The sequence below is a fragment of the Schistocerca gregaria genome, chromosome 3, assembly GCF_023897955.1.
Source record: "Schistocerca gregaria isolate iqSchGreg1 chromosome 3, iqSchGreg1.2, whole genome shotgun sequence".
Classification (NCBI taxonomy): Eukaryota; Metazoa; Arthropoda; class Insecta; order Orthoptera; family Acrididae; genus Schistocerca; species Schistocerca gregaria.
The window spans coordinates 750,029,577-750,040,156 of record NC_064922.1 but is presented as its reverse complement, the minus strand read 5'-3'; the positions used below and the strand labels follow the sequence as shown (position 1 = coordinate 750,040,156).

Genomic DNA, 10,580 nt, shown 5'->3' with positions numbered 1-10,580 from the left:
ATGACTGCTGCATGTTCCCTACACCTACAGCTACAAGAGGCTCCTCTCTAATCGACTGTGACATTTGGTGAAATCTATTTCACATACTCAAAGTGTAACTGTCTGAATACCTTCTCCTTATAGCTGCCTTTTTGAAAACTGCCAGTTCCCATTTCCCAACTAGTTTGTCCTTTGTGAGTTGTAACGGCACCTGAAGGGCACAGATCTTACGCTCCTGCACCTCTACCAATTTTATTCTACCACAGATTCAGCATCCTTAGGAGAGGATATCGCTAGAATGCCCACTGGTTTCCCCACTGCACTTCCCTCCAGTGAAAATACTTTGAACAAATCCCACACTGCAACTCACTCCTCACAAATATACGACAGAGCCCACACTCCTCAAGGTAAAATTTTACAGTCACTGAGAAACACTATACAACTACTTTACCGAAGTTCAGTTACGCTAGTAGAACTATTTATGTAACTGACAATAGCGGTCTCAAAATTGTCTCTCTACTAAGAATGCAACTACTTATATTAATACTACTAAAACACAACGAATGCCAACAAAACTTCACAAAATTGTTAGTTAAAACCAAACTTCAAGCGTCCACTGGAACACTCAACGAAGTTAAAAGAGTGAATGAAAATTCTACTGAAATATTTCGCTAGAAACCATAAGAAACGTCAGCTGAAAATTAAAGCACGAAATTTACTAAACGACTCCAACGCACAGAAAACTCTTTGAAAACACAGCGAGGGAACGTTTCCAAAAGTTTATTAAATTGTTAATTCGCACCAACCAGCACGAAAGACCGCTGAAAATTACTAAATATGATAATTGTTTAACAGTGCATAAATAACACTGTCAGTACTTAGCTTTATAACCGCTACAGCTGCAACTGCATGCCGCAAAATGTAAACACACTACTCAGGAGTGACGCTCGGACGAACAACGTAAGCGCACTCACGAATAACAGATCACTGGAGTCAGTAGCACAGGAAGAGAGACTGAGACTAATGAAAATTCATTAACAAGTTACTTTTACAGCAAATATTAACACAAGTAAACTTGAAAATAACTAACAGAAGTCTAAAACTGTATAAAATATTTCGAGTAATTTCAACAGCAGTCCAGCACACGTGACGTCACACCAAAAATCAACATAAAGTTTTCACTCTAAAGCAGAGTGTACGCTGATATTAAACTTCGTGACGCATTACAACTATGTGTCGGACTGAGATTCCAACTAGGGAACTTTGCTTTTCAGAGGCACGTGCTCTACCACTGAGCTACCAAAGCGCAGCTCCCGACCCTCCTCATTCCTTTACTTCCGCTAGTAGGTCATCTCCATTCCGGAGACTGACTGTGAACAAAACCATGGTGAGTCGGTGGGTGGGTCGTCTGTCATCATCGCAACAATGTCACGGAAACCTGTCCAATATCACGATCGCCGGTCAGCCGCTAACAGCTGCAGCGAGTTCGTCGCCACAAAGTGTTAGCGAATTTCTTGTTCTACCTACCAAATCCTCACACTGTACTGGAGCTCACAAAACTTCATTGGACTGGTGTTCCTCACCAGCCTCATTTCCCATCTTCCGATTTCCACTATTTTGGATCAATGAAGGGTGCCTACGCGGGAAGCAGCGCGTGGATGAGGAAAAGGTATTGATGCAGAAAGACGATGGCTACGACGTCGGCCAGTTGAGTGCTTTGATTCGGGCATACAGGTCCTCACAGTAGGGTGCCGGGGTGCCGTAAAGCCGTCCCAGTGAATGGAGCATACGCATCAACATAGGATTTTGTGTTTAAAAGAGTGGGAAATAATATGGTGTATAGGAATGCTGAATAAAAACAACCTGCATTCAAAAAAAAAAAGAGAGAAGTTCCGTTATTTAGTGAAACCTCCTCGTAAACACTGCCACCACACAAGTGAAACTCACGAAATCGGAAAAAACTACTTCCACTTGTGTGTGCTTTAAAATTACCTTACGTATAATTGATCTCTTTTGCTGGGGCACATTTGTACAGTGGCGATGCTTTCTGAAATAACTGGCTCGCGTCTAGTTGGAGGCAAAGTTTTCATCGACGAGAAGAAGTGTGTAGGTGCTGTCATTGCTTGGTCCTCAGATCCTACGATAATTCCGAATCATCTCACCGCAGTGTTTCTTGGAGTGACAGCTTGTGGCACTCAGAGGGTTCTTCCGTGAGTTGCTGGTGATACGTTACTCAGCCTCTTTGGTACTATTCGGCTATGTGTCGCCATCGTGTTAGACTGCATGCCTTCCTTTTCGGAAGCCCAAAGGCATCAACGGCAGCTAAATGCAAAAACTATTGCACAGTCAACTTGACAGCCAATTGATAATATAAGGAAGACTGTAAAAGAAAACTGTTTTATGCGTAGTTTAAGTTCTGGAAAGGTAGAGGCAGCAGAGAAACAATTCTGACGTTGTGAAACAAGGAAGACATGAAAAGAAAACCACTACAGGCAACAATGATATTTCAGACCAAAAGAAGAGATCTATTAATATCAAACATCGGCTATAATTTTAAGACAACATTTCTGATAACGATTACGTTTGTGGCACAGTACTGTATGAAAGTGACATTAAGGGAATGTATGAATTTTAAATGTGGTGCTACACAGGGTGTTCAGAAATACGTGCTACAAACTTCTAGGACTTGTAGAGGGCAATAGGTACATAATGTTTCGAATAGGAACCCATGTCCGCAAACGTCCCTTTTCCGTTGTACGACTGTTTCAGTTCAGATGCTTAGCACAGTCCACGTTTACTGAGGGAAAGAGAAAAGTCTCATAGTTGCTTTTCCTGGTATATGGAAAGGAAATGAGCTCTGGCCTCATTGGACGGGAGGCTCCTTATTGGGGTAGGTCCGGCCGCCTTGGTGCAGGTCTTATTACATTCGACGCCGCACTGAGAGACCTGCAAGCCAGATGGGGATGAAATGACGATAAAGACAACACACCACCCGGTCCCTGAGCGGAGAAAATCCCTGACCCAGCCGGAAATTGAACCCGGGCCCACAGGACGGCAGTCCGTCACGCTGATCACTCAGCAATCGGGACGGACATTTTGGTATACAATGTGGCAGGCAGAATGACGTGTGCTACGTCCTATGTACTAGTTCTTATGCGCTTCATCGCAAATTTTAGTTCACGGTACTGCTGTAGAGACAGAGAAAGATCTGCAGGAACGATTTCCGGCTGCTGTAGTAGAAACGAAAGAGATACCAGGTGGGACGGAGAATGTGTACCAGAATATGCTTCGTAGGTACAAAGTCCGTAACACCGTAGGTGGTCGCCACATCGAGCCGCTGTTGCTATGTATCAGTAATGTTCTGCACGTACAGTATGCTGTTTTTCTTCTTTTTTTTAAATAATGTAAACACATATTATTTAAGAGCCAACACACAGAAATGTGCTTAAAAGATAAATGGATGTTGCGTTACGTTTCGTTTGGAATTGTTATCTAATAACTGTATCGCGTCACCTCTAAGTCAATTGCTCAAGCGGACGTGAATGAGTTAAACATCAGAACTGAAACAGTCGTAGAACGGAAACAGTACGTTTCTGGACATAGGTCCCTGTTCAAAACAAAGTGTTCTAATTCCTCTCTACAAAATATAGATGTTTGTAAGGCGAATTTCCGAACACACTATAGAAGGGTTTTGAAGACTACGTGGACCAATAATGTAAGAAAGGAGAGAGTTCTCGGTACATTCGATGAGGAATACTGAGAACCGCCAGAATGATAGAACTTGTACTAGAAAACAACTTCTGGACAGAAAACTGAAAAAGAGTAAATTGTAATCAAACTGTGGTGAGCTGCAGTGTGGTGTGAAGACGACGGGACACAGTCTAAAAACCGCAGTGATTTACACATATCTAAGGGAATGAGATTTTCACTCTGCAGAGGAGTGTGCGCTGATATGAAACTTCCTGGCAGATTAAAACTGTGTGCCCGACCGAGACTCGAACTCGGGACCTTTGCCTTTTGCGGGCAAGTGCTCTACCAACTGAGCTACCGAAGCACGACTCACGCCCGCTACTCACAGGTTTACTTCTGCCAGTACCTCGTCTCCTACCTTCCAAACTTCGGTCGGGCACACAGTTTTAATCTGCCAGGAAGTTTCATATCAGCGCACACTCCGCTGCAGAGTGAAATTCTCATTCTGGAAACATCCCCCAGGCTGTGGCTAAGCCATGTCTCCGCAATATCCTTTCTTTCAGGAGTGCTAGTTCTGCATGTCTCGCAGGAGAGCTTCTGTAAAGTTTGGAAGGTAGGAGACGAGGTACTGGCAGAAGTAAAGCTGTGAGTACCGTGCGTGAGTCGTTCTTCGGTAGCTCAGTTGGTAGAGCACTTGCCCGCTAAAGGCAAAGGTCCCGAGTTCGAGTCTCGGTCGGGCACACAGTTTTAATCTGCCAGGAAGTTTCATATCAGCGCACACTCCGCTGCAGAGTGAAATTCTCATTCTGGAAACATCCCCCAGGCTGTGGCTAAGCCATGTCTCCGCAATATCCTTTCTTTCAGGAGTGCTAGTTCTGCATGTCTCGCAGGAGAGCTTCTGTAAAGTTTGGAAGGTAGGAGACGAGGTACTGGCAGAAGTAAAGCTGTGAGTACCGGGCGTGAGTCGTGCTTCGGTAGCTCAGTTGGTAGAGCACTTGCCCGCGAAAGGCAAAGGTCCCGAGTTCGAGTCTCGGTCGGGCACACAGTTTTAATCTGCCAGGAAGTTTCATATCTAAGGGATTTATGCATTGAATTGGTGTGAAACGTTCCTCATTTTATTTACTTATTGATTTAATTACTTTCCCTTAAGATAATAATCATAACAGAGAAAAACGGGAAACCCGAAGAGAGAGGATGAGAAGAGATGAAGAGAGAAATCGTTGTATAGTCAGTTTTTCACTCGGCAGCAGTGTGTGCGCTGACATGAAACTTCGTGACACATTAAAACTGTATGCCGGAACGACGCTCGAACTCAGAAAACTTTCCATTCGGAGGCAAGCGACCTACCAACAGAGCTACCTAAGCACGGCTCACGATCCCTCGTCATATCTTTACTTCCTCCAGTACGTTCTCTCCTACCTCTCGAACCTCACAGAAGCTCTCCTGCGAAACATGCAAGACTATCATTCCTGGAAAAACTGATAACTGCGAAGACATGGCTTAGCGACAGCTTGGGGTTTGTTTCTAGAACGAGATTTTTAGTATACATCGGAGTATGAGCTGATATATCAAAAATCGATATAGACGTAACCTATCTTGGTATGCAACTTTTGTTCCTCAAGGTCTGCGAAAGGTTATGGCATGTGTGTTCAGGAACTAGAATATTCATAAATAAGCCATCAGCTTATTTTAAATGGCGATAGAAAATGTCCTAGCTAAGGAACTGGGGAAGAATATAATGTTACATAAAATTGATAATAAGAGGCTATTACAAAAAGACAGAGTCGTGTAATCAGTGTTAAAATAACTTATTTTTCTGTTTCATGTCCATCTATCGGGAGCTCAACTAACAGCTAGCGATTAAAGCTACAGTCTGGGAAACGAATTTCCGCTGATACACGCTGTATAAATCTGGTGCGCGGCCTGCGGAACGGGAGACTTCAGAGGCCTCTGGCCTGCAGGCGGGCAGTAATTAAAAGTCCCTCTCTGCCAGCCGGCTGGTCCCAAATCCCGGCGCGCCCGTCTCTCCAGCACAGTAATTCGTCCCGACCCCAGGGGTGCCAAACTTTGTGGTCACTGCAAAGTTACAACCGAGTGCCCTCTGCAGTGATATAACAAGTCCATTCATCTCCTGTAACGTTGTGAACACGTCCAACATACGTTGTGTCCGTGTAATCCGACACTTAAACACCTTGAATCCTGACATTACGCAATGCATACGTGCATTCCCTTCACGTATTTATGCTAAATATTACGCGCATTTATGAACCTTTGCAAGATGTGAAAGCTCGAGAATGCTATGTAGCAGCCCGGATACATGTCTATCTGACAATTATGCGTCAGCAAGGAGCATTAACGTAACATTTAAGAGGTAATGTTGTGCAGCCTTAGTAGGGACAAAATACGACTGTTCGGGAGTAGGATCTTAGAACGTAAAAAAGTGTTCCGAGACAAACTTCCGTCACACTGTCCGCAAACGTGACGTCAGATCCGTGTTCTAAAGTGTCGAGTGTAACAGGGCAGCCAAGAGCTGTCATATTTGAAAGTCTTTGACGCGTGTTTTAAAGTCTTCTTCATTAAACCGATTATATTACAAAGCGTTGTTAACCTTCAACAACTGGCATCCCGACACACCCCATTTCAGCAGGAGCACAAACCTACATTGAACCTGGAGGCTGAGAACTACTACTGCGACGAGGAACAACCGAAGCAGCAAGACACCAGGTTAGCTATAAAGAAACCAGAGAAGGAAGGCAGAGTCGCTTCCTCCTCTTATGCCACACATACGAAGTAGAGCATTGCAATTACCTAAATTTTCTAACGGAAAGAGAGGGTTAGAACTGAGGATCTATGTCAAGCGTATTGTTATCTCTGTCTCTGACTAATGCTGCATTCGTCCACTAACATAATATAAATGACAAACAATATTCTACACGATATTGTGAAAAGGATATATTGCTACTCACCAAACAGCAGAAATGCTGAGTTGCAGATAGGCACAACAAAAAGTTTGCCAAACAATGAAGCTTTAGGTCAACAATAATCTTCATAGACACTGCACCGAATCTGGTGTGCAAAACATAAGGACGCATCGAAATTTCTTATGACGTGTCACGGACAGACAACATAGCACGCTGAAACTTGGATCATACATGGAAAGAACTACCATAGCATCCTGAGAAGTTATGTGGAAGAAAGACTCAATGAGACGGATAGATATTACATTTTTATGCAAGGATAATAGTTACAGTGAAATAACAGCGATTTATGATGACCTCCTGGCCATACAAAAGGCGAAACATGGTGAACACGACAAATGTCAGTACATATCCTCAAACGTCCTTCAACACTGGCATCTATGTTGATAAGCAGTTCTTGTGCTATGGCGTACCGTTGCTCCACCAGCACGGCTGCCAACTGTTGGATGGTCGTTGGTGGATGAGGACGCTCTGCAGTACATCTCTCTATGTCATCTCACACACTATCAATGGAATTTAAGTAGGGAATAGCCGAGCCAGTCCATCTTCCGAACATCCTCTCAATCCAGGAATTCCTCTACCTGCACTGCTCGTTGCTGTCGGCCATTTTCGTCCATAAAAAGAAAGACATGGTCGAATGTACTCCTGAAAAAAGCACGTGAGAGAGCCGTAGAGTTTCGCGTGACCGTTGACCTGTGAGTGCTGCGGGCTTTCAAAATAATATGAATGAAATAAGATTGGCGGCCTTCAACTACGTACCGTCAAACTCAAAGTTGAAATAGTAAAAGTTGTGGCTGGTTTAGTTGTCTAGGGGCTGGGATACATAGTTGCCGCATTACAGGCCAAAAACTGCTGAGTATATGATAAGAATACGTCATTGACAAAGGTCTTCTTATGCACTTGTGGGTTTTATTGTTCTGAAGAAGGTGTAGATATCTACGCCGAAACCTAGGTTAACACTAGGTGCTTTTTTGCAATCGAGGCGGGTTTCTAGTTTTTTAATATAATGAAACACATGCGAAATACTGGATTTACATTTAAATAACTTGAAATTAAATAAATATTCCTACGGTTGGACCACAAACACGCTGTAACACACATTATTAGGTACATAAACAAATTAAATAAACATATATCAAAGGAACAGAACAAAAGGTAGGCCAGTAGCCTAACTTCTCTGTGTTTTCTAAAACACACTAAATATTTAACCAATTCCTTCATGAATAGTATATATCGGATATAAACAAATACACAGATGAATAAATTTATTTATAAGCATGCTGTTACCGTTTTTCCGTGTAACTGTGGAGTACTTATGGCCTGACGCGATCGACAGTAGTTATCCACTTCGACCTCATGTACTATTCAAGTTATATGCCTGTAATTCATACCAATTTAGGATTACACTAATAGCTTTCTAAAGACACGGAGATCGACAAAATCGGATGAAGGTTTTATATTTTTGAAATTTGTTGCTTTGTGTTACTTGCATAATTTATCTTCATATACTAAATTTTAAAAGTAATAAAGATACTAAAAATCTGATAACACAATCAGAACGGTCGTGCAGATAATAGTAATGTACATGTTTCTTTTTAGGTATCACGATTCATCTGGCTACTATTAATTTCTATATGAACTGTGAAATGTCTGCCATTAAGGTGTCACAAAGTCCGCCATCTTTGGACCTCCCGGCGCACAGCGTCACGAAAGAATTCCCAGCGACGTGCTCGGTGGACCACGCACTGGGGCTCCCTCATGATCAGCTAACGTTCAGCACCACGTGGTTGCTGCCAGACCGCGGCTTAGACGAGCGTCCTGTGCGGCCGCCCCAACTCCGAACATACCGCCTGATCAAAAAGTCAGTATAAATTTTAAAACATAATAAGCCACGGGATAATGTAGATAGAGGGGTGAAAATTGACACACATGCCTAGAATGACATGCGGTTTTATTAGAACAAAAAAAGTTTACAAAATGTCCAACAGATGGCGCTGGTCAGCAAAAGGTCAGTGACTGCGCATGACAATCGTGTATAAAAGGCGCTGTAATGAGAGAGAGAATCAGATGCGCCAGCAGTCGCAGCATGTTGACGTTACCTGAAAAGGCGCTGTTAGTGAAGCTGTATTATCAGAATGGGGAATGTGCTAGTTCAGCATTAACGATCCTATTGCCATAGGAAGGGGATTCAAATGGGTAAGGTCCGTTGACAAATGCAGCTGTGGCGAGAATGATTTCGAAGTTCGAAGCCACGGGTTGTTTAGACGATAGACCCGGTAGTGGCCTAGCGATAACATGGCGTAATGCTGCCGAGACAGGTCAGGAAGAAATGGAGACTGTGGCGGGTTGGTCTATGTACGGGGAAGTCAGCGCTCGTGCAGTCGCAAATCGCACCTGCATTCCATACACTACTTTTGCTTGGCACTTAGGCTAACCCTCCGATGATATCCGTAAAAAATCCATCGGCATCATGAACTGTTACCTGGCAATTTAGTGAAGCGGAGGGCACTTGCGGTGTGGGCGTTTCAAGAGATGGCGGAAAATGACGATTGGTTGAGTAACGTGTTGTGGACCAACGAAGCTCATTTCACGCTCCGAGTGTCGGTCAACGCCCACAATTGCAGAATTTGAGCTACCGAAAATCCTAGAACTGTCGTGGAAACTCCATTTAACGACGAGAAAGTCACGGTAAGGATTGGATTTACCACCGTTATCAGGCCTTTTTTCTTAGAGGAAATGCGTGATTCTGGTTTTTCAACTGCTACTGTGACGGGGGAGAGGTACCTCGATATGTTACAGAATCGCATCATCCCCAGCCTGGCTGATAAACACCTGCTGGATCGTAGGATGTTTATGCAGGATGGCGCTCCACCCCATATTGTTGGACGCATGAAAGATCTCTTGCGCACGTCGTTTGGTGATGCTCAGCCACCACTTTCGTAATCTCTAGGGATGCTGAAAGACAACATCCGACGCCAAAGCCTCACCAAAACTCCTGACATGCTTTACAGTGTTGTTCACAACATTATCCCTCGGCTACAGCTAATGTTGAGGAATGATGGTGGACATATTGAGCATTTCCTGAAAAGAACATCATCTTTGCTCTGTCTTACTTTGTTATTCTAATTATTGCTATTCTGATCAGATGAAGCGCCATTTCTCGGACATTTTTTGAACTTTTGTATTTTTTGGTTCTAACAAGACCCCATATCATTCCAAGCATGTGTGTCAATTTGTACCTCTCTATCTAAAGTATTCCGTGATTTATTCAGTTTTCAAATTTATACTGACTTTTTTATCACCCGGTATAATATTACCAGGGCGCCAAAACTCGCCCGTTACCTCACAGTGCACAGTATTTAAAAACCCGGAGGTCATTACGCCAATGCATCACACCACACCATAATATACAGAACACGAAATCGATCACGTTCGACAATCCTGGACAAACTTTCTTATTACGCCAATGCAACACACCACACCATAATATACGGAACACGAAATCGATCACGTTCGACAATCCTGGACAAACTTTTTTATTGCGATAAGCGAGAAGACGCATTTCACCAAATACCATGGTAGAAAACTATAATTCAGGTGGTCCAGATACAATAAGACAGGAAAAATGACACGAAGAAGCTGCCCGAACTGGAAGGAAGTCGATAGATATCATATAAATGTAGAAACTCACAAATGATAACTGTTCCATAAAACTTTCATAATTTATTCACGAGAAAGAGCTTCAGAAAATGAGAAAGTCAATTATACGTTTATCCACCCCTGTCAATTACGTAAGCAGTTGTTAGGCTTGGAATTAAATGGTTGAAATGGCTCTGAGCACTATGGGACTTAACTGCTGAGGTCATCAGTCCCCTAGAATTTAGAACTACTTAAACATAACTAACCTAAGGACATCACACACATCCATACCCG

The 10,580-nt window shown here is 43.2% G+C and overlaps 1 non-coding gene across 1 annotated transcript; it reads right to left on the bottom strand.

The window, feature by feature from the left end:
* Nucleotides 1-3,959: 3,959 nt before the first annotated feature.
* On the bottom strand, nt 3,960-4,034 carry Trnal-caa (transfer RNA leucine (anticodon CAA)). Its single transcript has one exon. It is a non-coding gene; the product is annotated as a tRNA-Leu (tRNA).
* Between the last annotated feature and the right edge of the window lie 6,546 nt (nt 4,035-10,580).